Below are 26714 nucleotides of genomic sequence, written 5' to 3'. Positions count from 1 at the left end.
ACCTCACCAAAGAAAATATACAGATGGCAAATATGCATATGAAAAGATGCTCCACATAGTATGTTATCAGGGAAATAGTAATTGAAACAACAATGAGATACTACTACACACCCTAGAATGGCCAAAATCTAGAACATTGACAACACCAAATACTAGCGAGGATGCAGAACAACAAAAACTCTCATGCTCTGCTAGTGGGAATGTAAAATATTTCAGTCACATTGGAAAACATCTAGCAGTTCTTCAAATAAACACAGAAATATCAAATGACCCAGCAAGTCCACTATTAGTTATATATCTTAGAGAACTAAAAATACATATTCATACCAACATTTGTACAAGACTGTTCATAGCAGCATTAATCATAATAGCCAAAAAGTAGAACAAGTCCAAATAGCTATCAACTGATAAATGGAGAAACAAAATGGGTATATCCATACAATGGAATATTATTCAGCCATAAAATATGAAGAACTGCATACATACTGCAACTTGGAAGAAGCTTGAAAACATTATGCTAATTAAAAGAAGCCAGACAAAAAAGGCTGTATATGAATGATTCAATTTATGTAAAATTTCTAGTATTGGCACATCCATAGAGAAAAAAAGTAAATTAGTAGTTGCTTGGATTGGTATGAAGGATGTTTTAGGGAGTAAGTGCTAATGAATATGGAGTTTCTTTTTGGGGTGATTAAAATATTGTGTAATTAGACAGTAATGATGGTTGTGAAACTGAATATACTAAAAATCACTAAATTGTACTCTTTAAAAAAAGGTATTTTATGATATGTGAAATGTAAAATATTGTAGTTTATAAAATTATAAACATGATCTATTATAATTTTTCTAATATTTTTAACCCCACCCTTTCTATAAAAATTAAGCTTTTGATTTATGGCTCTGATTCATTGACTTTTGTATGGTGTGAGGGTGTAATTTTCAATTTTTCCCATATGGAAAGTAAATATATGGACTTTCATATATAGAACATCCATTCATTTCCAATAATATCTGGTGCTATTGGGTATTGGGAAAAATAAGTTTCATATATCACTGGTATTACTTCTGAATCACTGCAGTTATTTTGTTAAGTAATCTGACAGTATCTTTTTAAATTTAAAATTCATGTAAAGAGCATTGCAAGTCACACAAAATTTACAAACCAAATTAAACAAGAGGGTAATTTATTGCAAAGATACTGGGAATGCATAGATATAAGGGAAAGCTTGTGAATTAGATTTGAAAATAGGAACCAAGATAGTCCCTACATTACTTCTAAGCAGGAATATAAACAGCCTATAGCAGTGACAGATCAGGGCACCAACTGCTGAGAAGAATATCAATTGTTAAAGATTCATGGTCCCAGAAGAGTGTGTCCCATTTGCTGAGCTTAAGTACATGTCCATCCTTCGAGTGTACAAGGGCAATGAGAGGAAGAAGATAATAACTAATATTTGTTGAGTAGCTACTAAATACCAGGAACTCTTTTAAGCTCTTTAAGCCAACATCTCATTTTATCTTCTAAACAACCTTAAAGAATTTATCTCTATTTTGTAAACAAAGTTAAATAATGTTTCTATAATCACAAAGCTAGTTAAGTAGTGGAGTTGAGATATGAATGTACTCTGATACCTGACTCTTTGATGTTCCTTGAGTATTTGTAGTAGAAACATAAGTATCATTTGGTGGAAATTACTTGCTATAAATTGCCATCCCACAAAAAATACAAAATTTAGGAAAGAAAACCATGTTTCACCTCCCTGCAATGTATTTTGATTCTGATAAAATGAGAAAATAGTGAAAATAAAGTTCAAGTGATAAATGTCCAAAACAGATCAAGCAATTCCACTTCTGGGAATTTTTTGTAGTAGATCTAAGATGAGTATCAGTGACCTTCACCCTGTATAATTTCTTCCTCTTGATTATTGAACCTGGGGATATGCTGAGACATCACTCCCGTGACGTTACATATATGGCAAAAGAGATATTCCAGATGTGATTAAATTTACCTTTGAGTTGATTTTGAGTTAATCAAATGAGCATATTCTGGATGGGCCCGAACTAATCACATGAGCTCTTTAAATATGAATCAGAAACAGAGGAAGTCAGAGATTCAAAACATGGAAAGGAATCAATATTATGACTTTGAAGATGATGGGAGCCAGATGGCAAGTAATGTGAATGTCCTTTAGGAGAACAGTCCCCTGTTGCAGCAAGAAAACCAGAATCTCAGTCCTATCACCTTAAGAAACTGGACTCTCTCAACAACATAAATGAGCTTGGAAATGAATGTATGCCATTGTCAAGCTTCCAGACAAGAACACAGCCAGCAACATATTGATTTTTGTTTTGAAACATCTTGCGCAGAGAACCAAGCAACACCGTGCTGGACTTCTTACCTGCAGAACTATGAACTAGTAAATGGGCCTTGTTTTAAGCTGCTAAGTTTGTGGTACATTTGTTACACAGCGATTAAAATCTAATATATTTTATTACAGAAATAAAAGTATCAGTACTGTGGACACATGTTCAATTATATTCATTGTATTAGAAAAACCTGAAATTAACCTGAGTGCGCCTCAATAAGGAAATCACTGAGAATGTTATGATAGATCATGGCATTATAAAGTTTGTCAGTATTAAAATAACTAGCATAATATGTGTTGACACGAAAACATGTCTATTGTATACTGAGTGAAAAAACTTAGGTGTAGAACTATGTATATAATGTGTATGATCCTATTTTATTTTTAAGAATCATATATATCTATAAATACAGACAAATGTAAAAACAAAGAAGAATAGTTACTAAATGCCTCAGAAGGGTAGGATGAGATTACCATTATAATGAGGGAATAGGAGAAGATTATTACATTTTTAACACATCTCTGAATTGCCTGACATGTTACGACATGTGTTACCCTTGTCATAAAAACTAATTAAAAATTTAAATATACATAATTTTGAGAAAATGAACTACACCTATAACTCAAGAGGCTAGAAAATTAAAAATAGGAGGAATTAATAAAGCAGAAATTAATAGAAAATAAAATTAATACAAGATGATATTAAAATTCATACATTTTAGATTTGTTAAGTAGAAAACTAAAACGTGTAAACTTACCCCATATATATTCATAGCAGGAACAGCTTAGAGTTTATCCATCCTGATTTTGTTTGCACATACACGCACACACACACACACACACGCACACACACACACACGCACACACATGCATTCATATATACATGACTCAAGCTATCTTGGGAAGTATTTTGAAATGTTCAATAATTTGAATCATGTTTGATGCTAATTTCTAGTTTTCTTACATAATGGTCAGATCATATGTTCTTTACAATTTTCTACTGTTTGGAATTTATTGAAAAGTTTTTTCAGCTTTTGTACTAGTTTGTTTTACCTATCACTCATTCATTATGAACACATGCCCTTCTTTCCCCTGTTTATTACATTTTGCCTTAAATACTACTATGTTTAAAAGGCATTACAACCTGTGAGTTGTTTTATTAACATTTCCTGATACAGCATGGAACATTCTTTGAATCTTTATTTTCTAAGGCATATTTTTATAGTTGCATGTCTTAGAAATAACCATAATTTAAAATTGTGCTTTATTAAATTTGGAGTCTGTCTTTGAATGGACTAACTCAAACCATTTCCATTTTTTCATAATTTCTATGATAGAGCTTTACTTTTGTTATCTTGTTTTATACATTTTGACTTTATCTTTCCCTGAGGTTATCTTTGTTTTCTATTTTTACATTTTAACTGTGGGGTTTCTTTATTGTTTTTTAAATATCTCATTTGCAAGTTGGCAGCATCACTTTTGAAAAATGAACATATATTTTCTTATTATCTAGAATTAAAGGCCGTTTAATGTGTGGATATGAAAATGGAAGATATTTTCATGCAATCATTTTATATACTTGTTTCCTAACAATTCCCTTTTTTGTTAGTATAAGTTTAGAAATTTGGGCAATATAATTACTATTAAATTATTATTTACATTTTTAATATTTTCAGCCAAGAGCTATTTTTGGCATTTAGTTTGTTTTGTCACACTGCTTAATATGATTCAAGACACAATTGTATGTTTAGTAGATTTCATTTTCACTACCATGATTTCCCCTTTATTTAAATCTTCATTTTAATTTATATGAAGGACAGTTGCAATAGTCCTTGGAGTATTTTCTTCAGATTGTTATGCTTATTTTTAGCAGCTTTATTGAAATTTAATTCATATACCATTCAATACACACATTTATGGTACTTTCCTAAGCCTCTGAATATCTGAAAATATCCTTGTCCAATTTTTTAAACTAAAATTTTTATTTTGTGATTACATAGATTTGCATTGTGTAAGAACTACTACTGAGAGATTATATGTATCTTTTAACAAGTTTCAACCAATGGTAACACCTTACAAAATTATAGTATAATGACATAACCAAGATATTGACATAGATACAATCTACCAATCCTATTCAGAGTTCCCTACTTTTACTTGTGCTCTGTATATGCAGGTATGTGTTTGCGTGTGTGGAGGGGGGTAAATGTTTAGTTTAGCAAAATAGTTGTAGAACATGTGTAAAGAAGTACATTTGTACCAGAGTCAGGTTCCAAAAGAGTTCATTAACTACAAGGATCCCTCGTGTTGCCTTTTTATATTCACATGAATCTCCTGTCTGCACCTCTACACCCTCTTCCCTAATTTCTGGCAACAACTAATCTGTTTAACATTTCTAAAATATTGTCTTTTCAAAAATGTTATATGAATGGAACACTACAATGTATAATAATCTTGTTGAATAGGATTTTTTCACACAGAATAATCGTTGGAGATTCATTCAAGTTGTTGCATGTGTCAATAGCTCATTATTTGTTACTGCTGAATAGTGTTTCATTATATGAATATACCATATTTGTCTAACCATTCACCTGTTAAAGGACATCTGGACTGTTCCCATTTTTTTTTCTTGTTATGGATAAAGCTGCTGTAACATTTGTGTACAGACTTCTTGTGTGAACAAAGTTTTTGTTACCTGGAATAAATGTGCAAGAGTGCAATTTCTGGGTCGTATGGTAATTGCATGTTTAGTATTATAAGAAAATGCTGAACTATGTTCTAGAGTGGCTACACCATTTTACTTTCCCATCAACAATGCATGAGTGGTCTAGTTTCTCTGCATCCTGGCCAGCATTTGTCATTGCCATTGTTTTTTCTTTTACCCATTCTGATAGATATGTGCTGATATCATACTGTGGTATTAATTTTCATTTCCCTAATGGGTAATATGATAGCTAATTTTATGTGTCAACTTCGCTGGGCCCAGATATTTGAACAAATATAATTGTGGTGGTCTCTGTAAGGGTTTTTGGGGGTGCTGAGGGGGTGAGATTAACATTTAAACCAGTAGATTTAGAGTAAAGCAGATTTCCCTTCATAATATGGGTGGAACAAAGACTGACCTTCCCCAAGCAAGATGGAATTCTGCCAGTAGACAGATTTCAAACTTAAACTAAAACATTGGCTAATACTTTGTTGAGGGATATTGCTCTATAGATTTTCATTTTCTGTTGAGGGATATTGCTCTCTAGATTTCCTTTCTCAATACTGTCTTTGTCTAGTTTTGATATACATGTAATAATGACCTCATAAAATGAATTAGGAAATGTTTCTGCCTCTTAGTTTTTGGAATAGATTGTATAAAATTGGAGCTAATTTTTTTCTGAATCTTTTAGAATTCAACAATGACTCTATTGAGGTATTTCTTTTGGGTGGAGCTTTATAATTATTGATTCAATTTCTATAATGGCTATAAGATTATTCAGGTTGTCTATTTTATTTAGCTCAAGATTGGGTACCTTGTGGTTTTCAAGCAATTGGTCCATTTCTTCTAAGCTGTTGAATTTATGGTGTAAAGTTGTTTATAGTAGTTCATTATTTTTTAATGACCTCAGAATCCTTAATGATAGCCCCTGTTTCATTCTTGATATTGGTAATTAGTGTCTCCTTTTTAATGTCTTTATCAGCCTCACTTGAGGTTAATCAAATTTATTGATTTTTTTTGAAGAAACAGTTGTTTCCTTAATCTTTTTCTATTATTTTCTTGTTTTATTATTTTATTTCTGTTTTTATCTTTATTTCCTCCCTTTTTGCTTTAAATGTATTTTGCTATCTTGTCTCCTGTTTCTTTATGTACAATCTTAGACTGATTTTTAGAAACATTTTCTGTTTTATAATGTAAGCATCTAGTAGTATAAATTTCCCTGTCAGATCTACTTTAGAAGCATCCCACATATTTTGATATGTTGACTTTTCATTGTTATTCAGTTCATTGTGTATTCATTTCTTTGAAAGGTCCTCTCTTACCAATAGATTAATTAGAAGTGTGTTTTTAATTTCCAAATGTTTGTATATTTTCTGTTATTGTTCTAATTTCATTTCACTAAGGTCACAGAACACGTTGTATGATTTCAATTATTTTCAATTTGTTCAGTTTCTTTTTTATGGTACATGATATGGACTATTTTCATGAATGTTTTGTGGACAATTTAAAAAAAGTGTATTCTGCTGTTGTTGGGTGTAGTATTCTATACATGTCAAATAGATTCTGTTAATTGTGTTGTTCAATTATTTCTATTCTACTTCTGTCTAGTTGTTCTATCATTTGCTGAGAGTAGGATGTTGATATCCTCAATTATAGTTCTGGATTTATATTTTTCTCATTTCAACTCTATCGGTTTTTGTGCCACGTATTTTGCTTAATGTATTCATGTTGTTTGGTGGGCACACAATAAGAATGCTTATGTCTTCATGGAGGACAGAGCTTTTGTCATTATGTGATGTCCCTCTTTGTCTCTAATAATTTTCTTTGTCCTGTCTACTTTATCTGATAATAATATATTCACTACTTTTTAAAATTAATGTTTGTATCATGCTATTTATTTTTAATCATTTTACTTTAAACCTTTTATTTTTGTACTTGAAGTGACTTTCATGTAAAAGATTGTTTTGTTTTGTTTTTACTCATCCACTTTGCAAATTTCTGTCTTTTAACTGGTGCTTTTAAAACACTTAGATGTAATATAATTACTGGTATAGTAAGACTCAAAGCTGCAAGTTTATTGCTTTATTTCTGTTTCTCTTATTTCTTATCCTTCAAGTATTCTTTTCTTGATTTCCTGTGAGTTACAGGAACATTTTTAAGATACCATCTTGATTTGTTTATAGCATTTTAGAGTATATTGTTTTATATGATTTTCTAAATGGCTTCTCCAATTATTACAATATACTCATTTAACTCATCACAATCTACCAACATTGACATCTTACCACTTTGAGTGAAATATAGAAATGCTATTTCTATTGATGTACTTTGACACTCTCCAATTTTTAAATTAATTTATCTTAAATATTTCCTCTAAATTTATGCTGAACACCTTATCAGATGGTGCTATAATTTCTGTTTTGACTCAATGAAGTATGATTTAAGAGTATCATGAGAAAAATAACTTACTACATTTACCTATTTTACAGTTACTTGCTTTTACCAATCCAATTTCTTTTTTTCTCTTCTATAGTTCCAGAACTTCTTCTGTTATCATGTCCTTTCTGTTTAGTTTCATTTAGCCATTTTTTAAGGACAGGTTTGCTGCCAACAAATTCTTAGTTTTCCTTCATTGAAAATGACTTATTTCAATTTATTTTCTCCTTAATGGTATTTTTAATGGATATAGAATTCATGGAGGGGGAAGGTATAGCTCAGTGGTAGAGTGCATGCTTAGCATGCACAAGGTCCTGGGTTCAATCCCCAGTACTTCCATTAAAATAAGTAAGTAAGTAAATAAATAAATAAATAAATAATAAACAAACATAGTTACCTCCTCCACAAAAGAAAAAAAAAAGAATTCATGGTTGACAGTTCTTTTCTTCCAGTGATTGAAAAACAATGTTCTACCTCTTTCTGGTCTCCATAGTTTCCAATGAAAATCCACTTCCATCTAAATTAGTGTTTTCTATGTGTAATATACTGTCTCTCCCTGGTTACATTTAAAGTTTTTTATTTTTCTTCAGTCTTCAGAAGTTGAAGTATGATGTCTGCTTGCATGGAGTTCTTTGGATTTATCCTTTTGGGGTTTACTCTGCTTCTTGAATCTGTAGCTTTCTATCTTTTGCCTAATTTGGTATTTTTTCTGATATTATTTCTTCAAATATTTTTTCAGAAATGGTTTCTCTCTTCTCTTCTTTAGGGACTCCAGTGATATTGTTAGCTTTTTGTTATTGACCCCCAGAACCTTAAGACTGTTCATTGTTTTTTCAGTCTGTTTTCTCTTTATTGATCTGTATTAAGTTCACTGATTTTATCTTCCGTCCACTTGACTATTGAGATCATACTTTGAGGTTTTTCTGTTTTTTTTTTTTAATTTTGATTATTGAATTTTCAGTTCTAAAATTTCCCTTTGTATCTTTTTTATAACTTTTATTTTCATGCTGAGATTTTTTTTTCACTTTTTCAAGAGTTTCTAATTGTTTATTGAAGCATTTTTTTTGATAGCTTCTTACAAATCTTTGTCAGATAATTACAATATCTGGTTCATTTGGGCATTGGAATTCCCATAAGAGATATTCTGTTAAGTGACAATGAGTACAGTGAGTTAGGCATGAAAGGCAGTAAAGAAATCAGTGGTTTTATTTTTGAATTTCTTGACATAGCTAAAAGGCTATGAGATGTAGCAGTCCTTGTATACACATAGTGAGGGCCTATTTACTTTCCTACTCTTACAACAGTAGCAATAGACACTTAGATTTTACAGAGTAGTTTATCTCTTCTATGGGAAAGCAATTTGATAGGAGAGGAAACATGATGAAAGGTGAACAAGCTTCACAGAAGGAGGTGGTGAGTAGCAAGAGATGTCAGAAATTTCCCAGTTTTCTTTCTTCATGTGATAGCAAAAGTTCTTATACCTGAGTTTGCTTTATTTTTATGTGTTCTCGAAAACTTGTTTTCGTTTTTGAATTCCCAGTTATCTATTCATTGTCCAAGTGAGTCCAGCTTTTAAAAAAAAAAATTGTTTCGTTTTGCTGGGGGGAGATAATTAGGTTTATTTATTCTTGGAGGAGGTACTGGGGATTGAACCCAGGACCTCATGCATGCTAACCATGAGCTCTACCACTTGAGCTATACCCTCCCAACTAAGTGAGTCCAGCTTTAATAGAAGATGTGGACTAAAAAAGTGATGACATATCTTCACAGGTGCCAATTAAAGGTACACTTTTGAAATATGGCATCTGGATGTATACCCTTTTCCATTGTTAGGGTCAACTATTGCTCTCATTATTTATGGAAATTACAATGAGGCATTTAAAAATAAACTACTTTTATTTATTTTTTGCTTTTTCCTTAAACTAATTAAATAAGCAAAGATCCAAATATATCTTAAATTATTTGTTGGGCTTTCTTTATTCCATTGTTAATCAGCAAGGTTATGCAAAATAGCCTAAGATGGTGATTATGGATTTTTTTTCTTTTCTTAATGATTGTAACTCTCAAACTTATAAGAGTAGACTATTTTTAGTGAAATTACAAGCTGGAGATGGTATGTTGATTCAACACAGTGGGAACTTACTCTATGTATGTTAAGATACTTTGATTTATTGCTCTGTTAGTCAACTTGGAAAGCATAACTTCAGTTATGCTGTACAGCCAAAGGTGTAAATTCTTCATCCAAAAGATTAATTTAGCATTTAAAATTAAATATAATTTTAAATTAATTCTGAGAGAATAATGTATCTCCATCATTTAAAATTGGTTTTCTTAATGCATCCAAAGGAGATATTGGAATATACCTTTTTGCTTAATGTATTCATGCTTAAGCAAAAGAAAAAACCTCATACAATGGAAAAGCATAGGCTCACTTGCAAACTCAGCAATATATATTGAATGTCTATTGGGTTCCAACCAGTATAATAGGTACTAGGAAAGAGCATTCATTCACTAATTTATTTCGGCAAACATTTATGAAGTATCTGCTATATGGAAGATTTTATGCTAGTATCTATAACAAACACAAAGTGGGAGACGAATTTTTGCCCTTCAGTGTAGAATCTGGTAAGATTACATGTACAATACAAGACTATTTTAGTTATATAAGCATGCTTCTAATATTTCTGGGGATCCATGCAAGAGTACAAAATGACTGCTGACATACCATGACTTAATACTTAAATGACTAATAAAATGTTAAATAAAACTTTTTATTCACTTTCCTTGAAAAGCAAGTATACTTTCAAATGACCTGAAAGTTCAGGTATGAATATAAAATTTTTGAATTCCTCAGAATTCTGCACCAGAAAATAGAAGTGTAGGAAGAGTTACTGTTAAGTGATCTGGTCTCTGGCCCACTACCCTTCTCTTATTAGACACAGCTTTTTGCCACTCAAAAGAAACCTTGTGTATATGCGTAGGAATTTCCAAGCCTTCACTTACAGCCCATTTGCAACCTCTGCAAGCAGTTGTTCCTTGAATACCATTTCACATAGTGGTGTGTACAGTGGGAGAGCAGATTTAATGTAGAGTTTTGGGCAAGACTGGAAGAGAGGTCAGGGCAGTTGAGAAGAGAATTTTGGAATTCTAGATAACAAAGTCTAATCTAAAAGGAAGTCTCGAAGTTTTGGTGGGAACCTCCCGTTGACCCCACAGGCTCTTCATTCTGTGGCAGTGGAGCTGCTGAAGGAGTTATAGACTGAGGCCCTCTAAAGCACAAAACCCACACCAGGGGCCACTATTGTCGGGGTTTTGGGGCAATATAGCAGCCAGGAAGAAATACAGATTGTGTAGTTGGATATAATGAAGTGCATCTATATGATTCACTTATTGAAAAGAAAGGTGATTTCTACATGTATTGACATAGAAAAATGTCAGTGTTCACATGTTTAAGGAAAATAATGCATATAATATAATTGCACTTTTGTCAAAACAAAATTTAAAACATTGCACGTGCACATATTTGTACATATGTGAATGAAAACAGAGGGAAAAAAGCTATTAAGATGGCTTATCTGAGAAGAGATGAGATTAGAGAGAATATATTCTTTATTTTATTTTATGCTTTTCAGCTTTATTAAGGTATACTTAATATACAAAAAATGAACATCTTTAATGCATATATTTTGATGAGTTTGGACATACACACACACTCATGATACCATCACCACGAGCAAAGAAATGAACACATCTGTGGTAAGATGTCTTGTCACAAAAAAACAAAAAGCAAGGAGACATAAGAAATCTTTTTGGAGGTGATGGATAATATTTATACATCCTCATATGTTTTTATATATTTATTAAAGTGAACATATATTATATTTGTAAAAAATTCAATTTTTTTTTGTAATGTCAAGAAACATATATTGGTTATTTACTATGTGCATTGTACTATTAGGTGCTGAAGAAAATCTCATCTCATTTTTTGATCACTGGTCATCCAATTGAGAAAACTATTGTTCCAAGAGATAAAATTTCTTGCCCCAAATCGCACAGCTAGTAAATGGAGAGCCAGTTCAACTTCAGGTTTTTTGAATCTAAATCACTACTCTTTCTTCAACTTATACCACAGTTTAAAATTAGAGTAGTGATGTAGAAGCATTTTCTACACGTGATTTGGATCTGTTCATTCCTAGTTCTGACCAACTTTCAAGACTACCCTATGTCTTTCAGATAATTAACAAGTGATTTAGTAACTCATGCCCCATTATTATACTATAATTTGGACATTGCTCTGTTTGTGTCACAGTTCACCTCTTAATTTGGGGTATTATTTTGCTGCAATGCAACAGGGAAATCCCAGGGAATCCTAGGGTACTGAGGTAATAGCTAAATGAAAGTCCTCGTCTGATATACCAGAAAAGCCTCAATAATGTTCTAATGAGCTGTACTCTTGTGTGAACTAGTGGTAGTATTAGCAAAAACTGCAACTCACATATCCCCTAGTAACCTAAAAAACGTAAGAAGAGACAAAATAGTCCTTTATGGTTTAATAAGGTGTACCCATATATATCTCATCTTGTTCTCACAGCTACCCTGCAAGTTAAGGGTTGTTTGCTCCATTTTATAACCAAGTAGACAGAAGCTCAGAGAGGTCAAGTAACTTTCCATAGAAGACACCTATATTAGTCAGGGTTCTCTGAAGAAGCACAACCAAAAGGATGCATACGCACAGACATACACATTTGCAGACACAGTGAAGAGCCACAGTTCGAGTCCAAAGGCAGTCTGCTAGTAGAGTTCTCCCTCGCTTGGGAGAGGTCAGTCTTTGTTCTATTTAGACCTTCAACAGATTATATGAAGTCTACCCATATTATGGAGGGTAATCTGTTTTACTAAAAATCCTTGATGCATTATTAATCTCTTAAAAAAAAAAAACCTTCACAGAAATGTTCCGAATAATATTTAACTGTATATCTGGGTACTGTTGCCCAGCCAAGTTGACACATAGAATAAACCATTACAACACCATAATTAAATTTTCCCTTTAGAGTTCTCAGATAATTGAAGAGTCTAGTTATTTTACTATTTTAATGATGCTATTATTTGTTCAAATTTCAGAAAATATATAAATCATTATCAAAGAGCACTTTTATTGATAATGTTCCCACATCTTATATTTACATGATGAACCAGGGACGACAGATATTGAGACAAGTAAAAAAATGCAGCTAATTAACTTCCTTAAGTTATTATGATCATAGAAAGGTGAGAAAAAAGATTAGTCATTTTTAGTTCCTAATTTTACTCTTTCTTTAGAAAACCATAGAAATTGCATTCAAGTACCAACTGAACACTTATTTTAAAAATTATTTACTAGTACTATTTAAACACAATTTAAAAAATATAGTAATAGATAAGGTTAACTTGTTCATTTCAGTGAAAATGTTCTCTTGAAAGTTTGATAATGTACTAGGCACAGAGGCTTGAAAAATGCCTTTTGTAAATCAGGTTTCTTCTTTTAATATGAAGAGCAATAAAGTAATTTTTAGCCATTTGCATAACTCAAAAATTACCTGTAATTGCTACTTTTCTTGCATTGTACTAGAAGGGATTAAAATGTACTTTATTTGGTAATATTAGAATCTGATGAGGGTGTATAAGAGCTTAGTATTCAGCTGGAGAGTGAAATTATATTTTTGTCAAATCTGTTCAAAAAAATAAAACTAAAATCATGTCTATATGTCAAGGCTGAATCAAGTAGAGATGATTTATTTTGGATATCTGTAGTAACAATAGATGTGACCCATACTACAATACAATGTCATTATACAGATAGCTTCAAATGAGGAAATAATGTGAAGGTGGATCCTTTTATTTACACTATCACTATAATTAATCACATCAATCATTTCATAATCTGAGCAGTTGTACAGTTATCAGCAGTTATCAAGGCAGTCATATACAGAATTCTGTGTTGGCCATAGTCTAATATAGTACAAATTGAAGAACTAATTGATTTTTATTTTCTGATTAAACATGTGAGATGGTGTTAATTTTCTGCTGCTTCCAGAAAACCCAATAAAATGGCAAAAATATGATTTTAAGACAATATGGTCACACCATAAAAGTAATGAGAAAGATAATAACAGTTAGTAAATAAGAGATGTCCACACATTTGAGAAGGATATAAGATGGACACACGAGTGGTAATGACTTATGAGATGGGACAAATCTAGGTTCTAAGGACGTTCAGAGGGAAATACCAATCAGATCCCAATAAACTTGGGCTAAATAATTCCAAAAAAATTTCAAAACGGGAGGCATCAGTTACTTCAGAAACCAGGCTGAGACAAAAGATCAAACAGGGAGAGAGTTTGAAAACTGCTTATGGAGCCATTAAACTTGCAGGCCTCCTTCCTCATTCTTACAACAACAGAATCACAGAGGCTCTGAAGTCAGGGACACCAGACCAGACACTGTGGAACAGAGGAGTGTGATGCTGTACTGAAATATGCATTCAGTGAAGTCAACACATTGAATAGTGAAATGCCAAGTCCCTATTTGGTTCCCAGAACATTGACAGTGAGGACTGCAGTTTCAAAGGTAGGAAATTAAAGATTCATCTCTGAAGAAACTGAACCTTTGGTGAAATGGCCAGGTTTGTACTAAGTTGAATTAGGGTGAGGCCTGCTTATACACAGGTCCTGCTCAAGCACATGGAGCTTTTGATTAGGTTTTTGGTGCACTAGACTTAACTATAAGTAGATAATAAAGGTTCACAGTACATTTGAGAAAAGGTTTCATCTTTAAAGATCAAGACACAAAAAAGAGAAAAGAGAAAAATTTGAGAAAACAATGAAAATTCATGAATTTCAGCCTACTACAAAATCCCAAATATATAATATCTTCATAGAACTACGAGAAAATCATATAAAAAATACCAAAAATTGAAAATAAACATTTTAATATATAAAACATATGCATTTAACCTACAGATAACTAAGAGAAATCTCATAATATTCAATGTTGCAGAAAATGTGGCTCAAAAAGTGTGTCACACAAATTGCTGGTAAAATTGTAAAGCAAATTGGTCACATTGGAAAAACATTTATTATTATCTTATAAATTGAATATTCATATGCTATATGAGCTAGTATTTTCACTCATTGTTGTAGACTTAAGAGAAACTCCTACATATCTTAAGCAAAAGACATGAACAAGATTGTTCATAGCACAAGATTGTTTATAACATCAAAACTCTCTTGAAATAATGCAAATACTCATCAACAGATGAATGGGTAAATAAATTATGGTTTATTCACACAATGGAATATTATACAGTAGTCAAGAGAAAGAAACAGAGTTACCTGCATCGATATGGATAAATATTTCCAATTTAATATCAACAAAAAAATAAGCTTAAAAATGTTGCATAATAGCATAATGTGCTTTTTTAAGTTAAAAATAATGAAAACTAAGCAATAATTTTTTACTGTATACTATGTGTGTTTGCTTTGAAGGTCTATTGTGAGGACTAAGTTAATATATGCAAAATGCTTAGGATAGGACAGAACTTGGTAATATATAAGAATTCTATTTTTAATATTTTTATGAATTTGGGAATAGTTAAATTAAAAATAAAAGCTAAGCCAAAAACAGTAAGTCATAACCCTGGGTATATATATTTATATGGGAAAGGTATTATGTAAGAAAGGAAATGAAATCATTAAAGATCACTTGTCTCAGTGAGAAAAGTATTTGCAGTTATAATTATATGAACATTTTAAATATTGCTTTAGCCCTAAATTTTGATATATCTACATTAGAAACATGAGGGAAGAAGTATGTGTGATATAGGGAAGTGGTATGAGAAAGTTAATGGCAAGTTGTTCATGGAACAAATTCAACACATAATGCTTAACGTTAATGTATCAATTAATGACAATGTAAATATTATTTGATATATACCAAATAATAAGGTACTTGATATACACTGAAGTATATACCAAAAACATGTGACAGTATTAAAAGCCATTGCTTTGGGGAGCTGAGAAACAGGAATGAGGAGAGGTGGGACAGGAGACTCATTTTTCATTATTAGCCTTATTGTTCATATAGCTGTGTCATTTATCATTGTAAAAGAACAATGTAGAAAATAAAATAAAGTGTTTTTGCATTAGGTTGGAACAAGAGGTGTAAGCCAGGATTGTCTCAGGCAAACTGAAATGTACGGTCAACCAACTATTTGACTCTCAAAACTTGGTACATATAGTAGTTTGATACAAATTAAAAAATATATAGAAGTAGCCACTTCCAAGTTAATTAAATATGTTAATTTTTTTGTTTAGCTTTGTCTAGTTTTTTATTTTTCTCAGTTATCCAATTTGGCCATTTAAAGATCAGCTTATTTTTTTAATGGCTGAATATACTGATTCACTTTTGGGTGCTGTATGAAAAAGGAGGCTATATAGGTTGATACTTAAAATTTTTTTAATCCCTTGTGCACAAAATTAAATTGGCTATGGAAGCTACTGAAAAAATGGTAAAGTTCTAGATCATCAGAGAAATATGGCAGAATAGTAAGTACCTTATCTTGTTTCTCCACAGATACACTGTTTAAACAATAATATATGGACAAAAATGCCCTAATGAGAATTCTGGATTCAGGAAGCAGCAGGACCCCAGGTGAGCACAAAGCTAAAAATAACTAAAAGGTCACCCTTTTAAAAAGTGGTTTCTCTTTTGCCTCATTCAGAGTACTGGTGGAACCAGCATAGTTTAGATGCCTGGGGACCACTGAGAACAAGGAAAAGTGGGGGTGGCTTGCTGCTGGTCCAGAGGACATATACTATATTAGAAAGAGGCCAGTGCAGCTCAGCAGCCCCTCCCTTGTGGGGATAGAGAAAAGTGAAACATGCATCCAATGTTGTGGATTCAAGGGAGCTACTTGAGTGAATGGAGTACAGATGGGAATCAACAAACTCTAGAAACCTGGGAGATGTTGAGAACATTAGAGATCTAGGTGGCTTGTAGTAGCTCCAGATAATCAGCAGATAACAGACAGAAGAAAAGGGAGCAGAGATTAAAACTCCAGGAAAAGAAACTGGCAAACCTCTCTATTAAGAAATTTTATGCACAGATCCAGAGAAGTCTCTTCCTCCCGAAAAAGGTTTCAGAAGTCCCAAGAAAAGGTAGCTGGGGTAAACAAAATTGATAAACCTTTAGCCAGAAAGAAAAAAGGAGGGCCCAAAACAATAAAATCAGAAGTGAAAAAGGAGAAGTTACAACCAACACCACAGAAATACAAAGGATCATAAGAGGCTACTACAAGTGACTATATGCCAATAAAATGGACAATATAGAAGAAATGGACACATTCATAGAAAGGTACAATCTCCCAATACTGAGCTAGGAAGAATAAGAAAATATGAACAGATCAATTACTAGTACTGAAATTGAAACAGTAATTTTAAAATTCCCAACAAACAAAAGTCCAAGACCAGATGTCTCTACAGGTAAATTCTACCAAACACTTAGAAAAGAGTCAACACCTATCCTGAAACTATTCCAAAAAATTGCAGAGGAAGGAACACTTATGAACTCATTCTATGAGGCCACCATCACCTTGATACCTAAACCAGACACAGATATTACAAAAAAGAAAAATGCAGGTGAATATCACTGATAAACATAGATGCAAAAATCCTCAACCAAATGCTAACAAATCAAATCCAACAATACGTTAAAAGGATCATACACCATGATAAAGTGGGGTTTATCCCAGGGATACAAGGATTTTTCAATATCTGCAAATCAATCAATGTGATACACCACATTAACAAATCGAAGAATAAAATACACATGACCATCTCAATAGATGCAGAAAAGACTTTGGTAAAATTCAACATCCGTTTATGATTATAACTCTCCAGAAAGTGGGCATAGAGGGAACATACCTCAACATAATAAAGGCCATATATGAAAAACTCACAGCTAACATCACACTCAATGGTGAAAAAATGAAAGCATTTCCTCTAAGATCAGGAATAAGACAAGGATGCCCACTCTTGCCACTTTCATTCAACATAGTTTTGGAGCAGCAATCAGAGAATAAAAAGAAATAAAATAAATCCAAATTGGAAAAGAAGATGTAAAACTATCGCTGTTTACAAATGACATGATACTATACTTAGAAAATTCCAAAGACAGTACCAGAAAACTACTAGAGCTAATCAATGAATTTGGTAAAGTAGCAGGATACAAAATTAATGTATAGAAATCTGTTGCATTTCTATACACTAACAACAAAATATTGGAAAAACAAATTAAGGAAACAATCCCATTTACCATTGCATCAAAAAGAATAAAATACCTAAACATAAATCTACTTAAGGAAGCAAAAGAACTATACTCTGAAAATTGTAAGATGCTGATGAAAGAAACTGAAGACAACACAAACACATGGAAAGATATATCATGTTCTTAGACTGGAAGAATCAATACTGTTAAAATAGCCATACTACTCAAGGCAATGTACAGATTGATTGCAATCCCTATCAAATTACCAATAGCATTTTTCAAAGAATTAGAACAAAAAATTTAAATTTCTATGGAAACACAAAAGACCTTGAATAGCAAAAACAATCTTGAGAAAGAAGAATGGAGCTGTAGGAATCATGCTCCTTGACTTAAGACTATGCTGCAAAGCTACAGTAGTCAAAACAGTATGGTACTGGCACAAAAACAGACACATGGATCACTGGAACAGAACAGAAAGCCAAAAAATAAACCCACACACTTCTCGTCAATTAATCTACAGTAAATGAAGCAAGAATATACAATGGAGAAAAGATAGTCTCCTCAATAAGTATTGTTGGTAAAACTGGATAGCTACATGTAAAAGAATGAAATTAGAAAATTCTCTAACATCATATAAAAAAATCAAAATGTATTAAAGACTTCAATGTAATAACAGATACTCTATGGAGAAAAACATAGGCAGAATACTCTTTGACATAAATCACAGCAATATTTTTTTGGATCTGTCTCCTAGAGAATGGAAATAAAAGCTAAAATAAACAAATGAGACATAATTAAACTTAAAAGCTTTTGCACAGCTAAGGATACTATAAGCAAAATTAAAAGACAACCTACAGAATGGGAGAAAATATTTGTAAATAATGTGACTGACAAGGGACTAATTTCCAAAATATACAAACAGCTTATACAGCTTAATATTAAAAAGCAAAAAGCAACCTAATAAAAAAAAAGACAAAAAGACCTAAATAGACACCTCTCTAAAGAAGACATCCAGATGGCCAACAGGCACATGAAAAGATGCTCAACATCACTAATTATTAGAGAAATGCAAATCAAAACTACGAGGTATCACCTCACACCAGTCAGAATGGCCATCATTAAAAAATCTACAAGTAATAAATGCTGGAGAGGGTGTGGAGACAAAGAGACCCTCCTACATTGTTGGTGGGAATGTAAATAGGTGCAGCCACTATCGAGAACAGTATGGATGTCCCTTGAAAAACTAAAAATAGAGATACCATATGATCTAGCAGTCCTACTCCTGGGCTTATATCCAGAGAAAACACTAAGTCAAAAAGATATATGCACTGAAATGTTCATGGCAGCACTATTTACAATAGTCAAGACATAGAAACAATCTAAATGTCCATTGGCAGATGAATGGATAAAGAAGATGCAATATATATACATGCACACACACATACAGACACACACACACGTATACAATGGCATACTACTCATCCATAAAAAGAATGAAATAATGCCTTTTGCAGCAACATGGATGGACCTAGAGATTATCATATTGAGTGAAGTAAGTCAGGCAAAGACAAATATCATATGATATCACTTATATGTGGAATCTAAAAAAAGACACAAATAAACTTGCTTGCAAACCAGAAAGACTCACAGACATATAAAATAAACTTATGATTACCAAAGGGGAATGGGGGAGGAGGGATAAATTAGAAGTTTGGAATTAACATATACACACTACTATATATAAAATAGATAAACAATAAGTTTATACTGTGTGCACAGGGAACTATATTCAATATATTTTAGTAATTTTTAATGGAAAAGAATCTGAAAAAGAATATATATATATTGAGTGTGTATGTATGTGTGTATATATATATATATTCTCACTTTATTTTCCCTTCACCCAGATAATTGAAGTGGGCTGAATAACTGGAGAGGAGATGGGCAGGTAGCGTCTTGGAGACTATATATATATATATGAATCAATTTGCTGTTCACCTGAAACTAACACAAGATTGTAAAACAAATATACTTCAATTTTAAATATTTTTTTAAAAGAATGAGAAAGTAATCAATGCATTTCACTACAAAAAAGCAATGTATCACAAAAGAAGCTAGAAGAGTTAAGGAGAGACAAAAAAAGAAAAACAAACAAACAAACAAAAAAACCTATAAGACAGACAGGAAACAATAAACAAAATGGCAATGGCAATGGTAAATCCTTTCCTATTATTAATACTTTAAATGTAAATGGATTAAACTCTTAATCAAAAGACATAAAGTAGATGAAGGATAATAAAATATGATCCAACTACTGTTTGTAAGAGATTCCCTTTAGATTTAAAGTCACATATAGGCTGAAAGTAAAACGGTGGAAAAAAGAGAGTCCATTCAAATGGTAAATAACAGAGAGCAATTGTGGCTATATTTATATCAGACAAAATAGACTTTGAGTCAAAAATTGTCACAAGATATAAAGAAGGATATTATATAATGATAAAAGAGTTAATTCACCTGGAAGACATAGCAATTATCCACATAAATGCTCCCAACACTAAAGCATCAAATTATATGAAGCAAACATTAAAAGAACTGAGGGATATAGGAGTGACATTAAAAAAAAGGCAAAAAAGGAGTTTTCTAATGTCTTCTCTACAAAGAACATTGACAGACAATTATCCAAGGATGAGAGTGCCTTTTGAAAGTTTGAGTCCAGCAGAGAAGTACCAGCACACTGGTGTAGCAAAATAAATCTGAAATTAGGTGCATTGAAGAGGGTAAAAGGGCAAGTTTTACTTTACCCATACCAGTAATTCCTACCCAATGTTACACAGTTTAGTGCTAAAAAAGGTGCTTTAAGCCTGCAATTTTTCCCGCAGGGGAAACTAAAACCATATGAGTAAGCATTCAGGCTTCTCCAGCAGTGTAGAATGCGGATAAAGAGACTCACTTTATTCTCCCCTCACCGAGATAATTGAAGTGGGCTGAATAACTGGAGAGGAAGTGGGCAAGTAGTGTCTTGGAGACTATCAGTCAAGGATTTTGGAGAGTGTAAAAAAGACGTGGATCCTAATAACCGTATTTGCGGAATCCCTCAGGAAGCCTACCCACAAGCTACTAGAGATGCTTCTCCTGCAGACCCCACTCCCCAAGTTGCACACAGTTCACCCACACTCACTGTCATTAAAAAAAAAAAACAGCTCCTTGTGTGCACCCCAGTTACACAGTGAGGGCAGTAAGAGCAAGCCCTGAGAGCAAGCCTTTGTTGATGGCTAGTGATCATGTGCAGAAAGCCAGCCCAAATATGCAAGATTGAGAGAAAGTATACATACTTGAGCATTCAGCACCACCCTTGGAAAAACAAACAGGAGGCTGTCAGCATCCAGCCTGGCTTTGCAGGGTCAAGAGAAGGCATATAATCTTAATAATTCCATCTCAAGAAGAAATAAGAAATGTGGAGTAGATTGATCCATAGAAAAGGTCTGAGAAAGTCTCAGAATCACTAACAGGATTGAACAAAGATATTTGCCTTTCAAAGCCAGTGAGTAAAGACTGGAGGAAGTGACTGCTCATTCATATCTGAAGACAGCAATGTAAGACTTCAAGGAACATTGAAAAATCAAGGAAACATGACACCATGAAAGAAACACAATAATTTTATAGTATATGACCCCAAGGAAATGGAGATCTGAGATTGCATGATAAAGAATTTGGAGTAGTTGCTTTAAAGAAGCTCAGTGAACTACAATACAGAGAAACAATTCAACAAAATCAGGAAATAACACATGAATGAAATCAGAATTTTAACGAAGAGCTCAAAATCATAAATCAGAGCTCATAGAATCAAAGGTAGATTGATGATTGCTAGGGGCTGGGGCATAGAGGAAATGAGATGTTGGTCAAAGGGTAAAAAACTTTCAGTTAGAAGATGAATAAATTCTGATAATCTAACATACAGCATGGTGACTACAGTTAACAATACTCAAAAGTTGCTAAGAAAGTGAATCTTAAGTGTTCTCACCAAAAATAAATGGTAATTATCTGAGGTGATAGATGTGTTAATTAATCTTTGGAGAAAAGTTTTGGAGAGATAATAACCAAAAACTTCCCCAACTTGGGAAAGGAAACAGTCACCCAAATTCAGGAAGTGCAGAGAATTTCACACAGGATCAACCCAGAGAGGAACACACCAAGGCACATAGTCAACAAACTGACAAAAATTAAGGATAAAGAGAAAATATTAAAATTAGCAAGAGAAAAGCAACAAATAACATACAAGGGACCTCCCATAAGGTTATCAGCTGATTTTTCAGCAGAAACTCTACAAACCAGAAAGGAGTGGCAAGATATATTTAAAGTGATGAAAGGGAAAAACCTTCAGCCAAGAACACTATCCAGCAAGGCTCTCATTCATATTTGATGGAGAAATCAAAAGCTTTGCAGATAAACAAAAGCTAAAAGAATTCAGCACCACCAAACCAGCTTTACAGCAAATGTTAAAGGAACTTGTCTAGTCATCAAACCATAAGAAAAGAGAACAAAAAGAAGAAAGAGGGAAAAAAATTACCTACAAAAGATTGCTTTGGCAGTTTGGGGTCTTTTATGGTTCCATATACATTTTGAAATCATTTGTTCTAGTTCTGTGAAAAATGTTTGAGTACTTTGACAGGGGCTGCATTGGATCTGTAGATTGCTTTGGGTAGTGTGGCCATTTTGATAATATTGATTCTTCCAATCTAGGAGCACAAGATACATTTCAATTTCTTTGTATCATCTTCAATTTTTTCCATCACTGTTTTACAGTTCTCAGAGTATAGTTAACCTCCTTGGTTAAGTTTATTTCTAGGTGTTTTGTTGCTTTTGATGCAATAGAAATATTTATACCAGTTATAAAATTCTGGTTTTTGAAGTGGAAAAAAAAAAGTGAATGAAGGGCTGCAAATGGTGAAATATCCTTTTTTTCATGGGTGAGTTGTATTCCACTACATATGTATGCTGCATCTTCTTTATCCATCCATCTATTGATGTGCACTTATGATGCTTCCATATCTTGGCAATTATAAATAATGTTGCTGTTAATAGTGGGGTGTATGTATCTTTTTGAATTAATTCTTATTTTGTGATTGGCTTTATTCCTTTGATAACTATGTAAGTTTAAAAAGGTAAAGCTCTAAACATTCTTAGAAACAATGAACAGTACATACAAGTAAATTTAAAAACATATGTGCAGTATATCGTGTATATGTATTTACATGCCATATATTGTATATGTGCAGTCAAATTGGAACAATTCTACCTAATAGAACTGAAAAATGGAAGAAAAAAACAGAACTAAGGTGAGCAATAGAGAGCAACACAATAAAAATGGAGGATTTTAATATCCCATTTTTAATAATAGATAGAACATTTAGACAGAAGATCAATATGGAAAGAGGACTTGGAAAACATTATAGAACAAATAGACCTAACAGATACATATTCAAAATATCCCACACAATAGCAGCAACATACATTTTTCTCAAGTGCACATAAAATATTCTCCAGGCGAGTTACCATTTTAGGTCACAGAATAAATCTTAACAAATTTAAGAACACCGCAATCATATCAAGTATATTTTTCTGACCACAATGGAATGAAACTAGAAATCAATGCTATGAGGAAAACTAGAAAATTCACAAATATGTGAGAAATAGGCAACAAACTCTTAAACACCCATTAATTTAAAGAAAAAATAAAAATAAAAGTTAGAAATTATCTTGAAACAAAAGAAAATAAAAGCATAACATGCTAGAACATGAAAAACAGTATTAAGAGGGAAGCTTACAGTGATAAAAAAAAGAAGAAGGATCTCAAAAATCTAGCTTTACACCTCAAGGAATTTGAAAAAGAACAAATTAAGATTAAAGTTACCAGAAGGAAGGAAATAATAATTATTAGAAATGAAATAAACAAAATGGAGATCAGAAAAATAAAACAGAAAAAAAACACACCAAAACTGAGTTGGTTTCTTTAAACAATGAATGAAATCTACAAACACTTACCTAGACTACCTAAAAAATTAAGATAGAAGACTCATATAACAAAAATAAGAAATGAAAGAGGAGACACTATACCTGATGCCATAGAAATAGAAATGATTATGACACTACTATGAAAAATTATGTGCCAACAAATTGGATAATCTAAGAGAAATGGATAAATTCCTAGAAACATATAACCTAGCAAGCTAGAGTCATGAAAAAAATAGAAAATTTGAACAGATTATAGCTAGTGAAGATATTGAATCAGCAATAAAAATCTCCCAATAAAGAAAAGCCCAGGACCAGATAGTTTCTGGTCAACAATTCATTGATAAATTCTAACAAATATTTAAAGAAAAATTTAAGCCAATTCATCTAAAACTGTTTCAAAAAATTGAAGAGGACATTTCCAAACTCATTTATGAGATCAGGCTTATCCTGGTACCAAAGCCAGACAAAGTCACTACAATGAATCAATCAATCCACAAATCACTATCATTGATAAACACAGATGAAAAAATCCTCAACAAAATAGTAACAAACTGAATTTGAGAGCACATTAAAAGGATCATACATCATGACTAAGTGAGATTTATCCCTGAGTGGCAAGAATGGTTCATTGTACAAAATAAATCAATATGATACACCACATAAAAAGAGCAAAAAAATAAACATCACATGAATATCTCAATAGATGCATAAAAAGCATTTGACAAAATTCAACACCTCTTCATGATAAAAACAAAATAGAAGGGAAATACCTCAACATAATAAAGACCATATATGAAAAGCCCATAGGTAACATTGTACTTAATCATAAAAAATTGATAACTTTTTCTCTAAGATCAGGAACAAGGCAGGGATGCCCACTCTCATTCTTTCTATTTAATATAGTCCTTCCTTCTACTTAACATACTCTTGCAAGTCCTAGCTGGAGCAATTAGGCAAGGAAAAAAAAATCTATTCAAATCAAAAAGAAAGAAGTAAAACTGCCTCTGTTCACAGATGACATGATCTTATATGTAGAAAACCCTAAGGATTCTACATACATTTTTTTTTTAGAAATAATAAATGAATTCGGTAAAGTTGCAGGATAGAAAAACAACATACAAAAATAAGTTTTGTTTCTATACTCTAAAATGAACAATCAAAAAATAAACTTAAGAAAACATTCCCATTTATAATAACATCAAAAATAATAAAATACTTAGGAATAAACTTAACCAAGGAGATAAAGGAGTTAAATAATGAAAGCTACAAAACATTGTTGAAATTAAAGAAGCATATAAGTAGAAATACATCTCATGTTAATTGGTTGAAGAATTAATATTGTTAAAAATGCCTAAATTACCAAAAGCAATCTATAGATTTAATGCAATTCCTATCAAAATCCCAATGGCATTCTTTTACAGACATAGGAAAAACAATTCTAACATTTCTATGGAACTCCAAATGGCCAAAACAATCTTGAGAAAGAAGAACAAAGCTGGAGGCATCATACTTTCCAATTTCAAAACATATTGCAAAGCTACAATAATCAAACCAGTATGGTAGTGGCAATAAAGGCAGACACATAGACCAATGGAAAAGAATAGAGAGCCCAGAAATAAATCACACATAAACAGTCAAATGATTTCAAAAAGGATGCCAAAAGTACTCAATGTGGAAAGAATAGTCTCTTCAACAAATGGCTCTGGGAAAACTGCATTCCCACATGCAAAAGAATGAAATTAGACCCACATATTACACCATACACAAAAATAAACTCAAAATGGATTAAAGATTTAAAAGTAAGACCTGTAATCACAAAACTCCTAGAAGGAAACCTAGGAGAAAAGCACCTGGATATTGGGCTAAGCAATGATTTCCTGAACTTGACACCAAAATCACATGCAATAAAAGCAAAATAGACAAGTAGGACCACTAAAAGTCTTCTGTACAGAAAAGAAAACAGTTAACAGAGTGAAAAAGTAACCTACAAATGGAAGAAAATACTTGCAAACACATATATGATATGGGATTAATATCCAAAATATATAAGAAACTCCTACAACTCAATAGCAAAAATTAAATAGCCCCATTTTAGAAATGGGCAAAGGATTTGAATAGATATTTTTTCCAAAGAAGACATAAAATGGCCAACAGGTATATGAAAAAATGCTCAATATCAGTAATCGCCAGGGAATCCAAATAAAACCCACAATGAGTTATTACCTTACACCTGTTGCCATGGTTATTACATACAGTAAAAAAAAAAAACAGAAAATAAAAAGTGTTTGCAAAGATGTGGAGAAATTGGAACCCTAGTAATACTGTTGGTGGGAATGCAGAATGTTAGTCTCTCTGGAAAACAATATGGAGAATCCTCAAAAAATAAGGATTAAACTGCCATATGATCCATCAAGCCCATTTCTGGTTACTTATCCAAAACAACTGAAATCAGGATCGTGAAGAGATATTTGCACTCCCATGTTCATTGCAGCATTATTCACAATAGCCAAGAAGTGGAAACGACTTAAATGTACTTATGAATGAATGGATAAAGAAAATGCATATATAGTACGTACAATGGATTATTATTCAGCCATAAAAACAGAAGGAAATCTTGTTATATGCTACAACATGGGTGAACCTTGAGAATGTTATGCTTAATGAAATAAGCCAGTCACAGTAGGACAAATACTGTTTGATTCTAGTTATATAAGGTATCCAAAGTATCGAACTAAAAAGCTCATAGAAACAGAAAGTAGTATTGTCCTTGCCTAGGGCTAGGTAGAGGGGGAAGTTGGATGCTGCTGTTCAATAGGTATAGAGTTTTAGACATAAGAGATGTAAAACGTTCTAGAGATCTGCTGTAAAACTTCTGTGCTTTCAGTTAACACCAC

The 26714-nt window shown here is 32.4% G+C and overlaps 1 long non-coding RNA gene across 1 annotated transcript; it reads right to left on the bottom strand.

Annotated features, from left to right (window-relative positions):
- Window positions 1-8012: 8012 nt before the first annotated feature.
- Window positions 8013-26334, bottom strand: LOC116662109. Its single transcript, XR_004318092.1, has 3 exons — window positions 26250-26334; window positions 17888-17893; window positions 8013-8023 (listed from the first exon to the last, which is right to left on the bottom strand). It is a non-coding gene; the product is annotated as an uncharacterized LOC116662109 (long non-coding RNA).
- Window positions 26335-26714: the final 380 nt, after the last annotated feature.

Source organism: Camelus ferus, chromosome X (genome assembly GCF_009834535.1).
Source record: "Camelus ferus isolate YT-003-E chromosome X, BCGSAC_Cfer_1.0, whole genome shotgun sequence".
Lineage (NCBI taxonomy): Eukaryota > Metazoa > Chordata > Mammalia > Artiodactyla > Camelidae > Camelus > Camelus ferus.
The sequence above is the reverse complement of the archived record's forward strand: the minus strand, read 5'-3'. Positions and strand labels throughout refer to the sequence as shown.